Source organism: Chlorocebus sabaeus, chromosome 4, assembly GCF_047675955.1.
Source record: "Chlorocebus sabaeus isolate Y175 chromosome 4, mChlSab1.0.hap1, whole genome shotgun sequence".
Classification (NCBI taxonomy): domain Eukaryota; kingdom Metazoa; phylum Chordata; class Mammalia; order Primates; family Cercopithecidae; genus Chlorocebus; species Chlorocebus sabaeus.
In genome coordinates this window covers 68,523,250-68,526,691 of record NC_132907.1, presented here as the reverse complement: position 1 = coordinate 68,526,691, position 3,442 = coordinate 68,523,250, and the positions used below count along the sequence as shown (strand labels likewise).

The following is a 3,442-nucleotide window of genomic DNA, read 5'->3' as shown; positions in this document are numbered from 1 at the left end:
TCTGATCTAATCTTCAACAGAACATAAAGTCAAATGCTTATGTTCTGTTGAAGATTAAAGAATATATATTCACTACTTATGTGACATTATAATACCTTATCTTTCTTCTAATCATTAATATTGAACTTAACTATCCATAATGTAAAAGTAAATACGTTACCACAGAAATATGAGCTTCTTATGAAATTGTGGAGCATTGTTTCTAGTTTACTATATATTTAAATACATTATATTTTTAAAAGCAAAATGATACAACACACACAAAGTGGTATAAGAATAAAATAACGTTTCAATAGAAATTTCCTCTCTTTGAACTTCAATTTATAGATGATACATAAAGCTAGAAATATGTTGAAACTTTCTAATATAATCAATGAATTTTCTCTTTTAATCAGAATAATTCCACAAAACAATTCAAAATAACTAACATATGTTATAAAAATAGAATAGATTACACAGTGGATTTTTAATCTTCTACAAATAGTTTATAACAGCTTTGCACATTGGCAGTATTATAGCTAGAGGTTTATTCAAGAAGTGTTTATTGTTAATTGAAGACGTTCCCAATTTCTCACCATGATGACTTGTAATATAGTCAACATTGGCAATTTTTGATATTATCCACAGAAACTAAAAAAAAAAGTTTATAACAACAAATACCAGTTAATATGTAAAGGATAAAGCAATGTTTATATGCCTTGAAACTAGTATACTTGATTAAACAAGTATAATAGTGACAAATTCTTTAACTGTTACTCAAAAGCTGTGATTTCTGAGCCTTAATAAAAATAGATGAATAATAAGTAAAAAAAGAAGACTTTTTGCTAAATTATAATTCTTTTTTTTTTTTTTTTTTTTTTGGAAGGATCTCACTCTGTTGTCCAGGTTGGAGTATAGTGGCGTGATCTCAGCTCACTGCAAACTCTGCCTCCTGGGTTCAAGGGATTCTCATACCTCAGCCTCCCAAGTAGCTGGGACTACAGGCATCTGCCACCATGCCCAGCTAATTTTTGTATTTTTAGTAGAGATGGGGTTTCACCATGTTGGTCAGGCTGGTCTTGAGCTCCTGACCTCAAGTGATCCACCGACCTCAGCCTCCCAAAGTGCTAGGATTATAGGCGTGAGTTTCTGTGCCCGGACTAAATTGTTATTCTTAGAAAACTCATTTTAATACATGGACAATACTAAAAGAAATATAGTAAATGCAAATTAACTTGTAAAATTGATAGATAGATTTTAACTAAGAGGAATGAATGTCTAACAGAATTTCACCAAAGTAAATTACATTAGACTTAACTTATTTAATAAATAAGATGCCTACATTTGAGATTTCTTATGAAGATATAGCAACTACTTTTCAGAAAACATTTTATTCAATTTGAAAAGAAAATTTTTGCAGCAAGTTTTCGTAGAGTAAGGATAGAAGAAATATTTTAATTCATAGAGTGTCATAGCAGTTAAAATTATTTTATGAAGAAAATATAAATAGCATTTTTTATTTGAACCCTAACTTAAGAATAAGGAACGTTACGCATCATTTAAATTTTTACAAAAATAATAAAATGTGCTGCTTTTACCATTTTAACTAAAGAAAGAAAAAAATGGTTCAAGGGAAAACAGTTAAAGAAATGTAGATGCTAACACAGATGGAAAAATGAGAGATCATCAAATCAGTAAAGAAAATCATTTAGAAATAGACATATAAAGTCACATTCAATATGACCATGCTGAAAAGAAAAGAGAATATGTTATTTTGTTTTTGAAACAAGGAGCAATTTATACAAAGAAACATGGCAGGTAATATTTGGTTTATAGAAATTTCACCAGAGGCAGTAGGAATGCATGGGTCAGATCAGACCAAGTGTCAGTGCTAGCTAGTTCTTAACACAAAAAAAGTACATGGAAGCAATAAAAATAGAGTGAATGTTAATCTAAGACTGCACATAATGACTACTAGACTAATTTATTCACAAAGGATCACACAAGCAGTGAAATTCAGAGATAAAGCAGAATGCCTGCTAGACACCAAGCTGTTATTAGAAGTGGCAGACATGCAGCGTGTGATTAAAGAAGCAGTAATAGTTGAAATAATTTACTGTGCAAATTTCAGTTACCTACACTTTCTTCCAGTCTGTTAGTAACTGTTTCTAGCAGAACAAAGTCTTAGAATAAGGGACCTGTAAAATTCACTGGTTCTTTACAGTCAGCAAACCAAAGATATGAGAGAGGCTCTTGACACAAACAAATGTACCATTTCATAAACTGGCATCTCTATATTGTACTTTTTTTCCATTTATACTTTTGAAAACTGTTACATCTGTATCAGTTAAAATGATTATCAACCTTGGTAACATATTTTTCCTCATTTCAAAATGTACATAAATCTAGTTTTATATGGCCCACAGTACAGATGTCTATGACCAATAATTTCAATTATCTTGAAAAATAAATGAAAAATGAAATTGATCAAATGGCCAAACACAAAACCTATAAACATTTATAATTTGTGGTGAATAAATAATTATAACCTATAAAACATATTATTAATTGTGATGGTTAATTTCTTATTTTTTGAGACAGAGTCTCTCTCTGTCGCCCAGGCAGGAGTGCAGTGATGTGATCTCAGCTCACTGCAAGCTCCTCCTCCTGGGTTCACGCCATTCTCCTGCCTCAACCTCCTTAGTAGCTGGGACTGTAAGTGCCCACCACCATGCCTGGCTAAATATTTTGTATTTTTTAGTAGAGACCAGGTTTTCTGGTTTTAGCCAGATGGTCTCAATCTCCTGACCTCGTAATCCACCCACCTTGGCCTCCCATAGTGCTGGGATTACAGACGTGAGCCACGGATGGTTAATTTCATGTGTTAATTTGGTTGGGACACAGGATGCCTAGATAGCTGGCATTATTTCTGGTTGTGTCTGTGAGGATGTTTCCAAAAGAGACTGATATCTGAATTCTACTTAGGAAAGCAGAACAATATCTCAAATGTGGACGAGTGTGATGGTTAATATTGAGTGTCAACTTGATTGGATTGAAGGATGCAAAGAATTGTTCCTGGGGAGTGTTTGTGAGGGTGTTGCCAAAGGAGATTAACATTGGAGTCAGGGTACATGCAGAATCACCCTCAACCTGGGTGGGCGCCATCTAATCAGCTGCCAACTTGGCTAGAATAAAGCAGGTAGAAGACAGTGGAATGGGGAGACTTGCTGAGTCTTCTGGCCTTCATCTTTTGCCTGTGCTGGATGCTTCCTGCCCTTGAACATCAGACTCCAAGTTCTTCAGCTTTTGGACTCTTGGACTTACACCAATGATTTGCCAGGGGCTCTTGGGCCTTCAGCTGCAGACTGAAGGCTGCATTGTCGGCTTCCCCACTTTTGAGATTTTGGGACTCGGATTGGCTTCCTTGCTTCTCAGCTTGCAGAAGGTCTATTGTAGGATTTCA

At 34.3% G+C, this 3,442-nt stretch overlaps 1 non-coding gene across 1 annotated transcript; it reads left to right on the top strand.

Moving 5' to 3' along the window:
• Positions 1 to 492: 492 nt before the first annotated feature.
• Positions 493 to 630, top strand: LOC119620830 (U4 spliceosomal RNA). Its single transcript, XR_005237397.1, has one exon. It is a non-coding gene; the product is annotated as a U4 spliceosomal RNA (small nuclear RNA).
• The last annotated feature ends 2,812 nt before the right edge of the window (positions 631 to 3,442 follow it).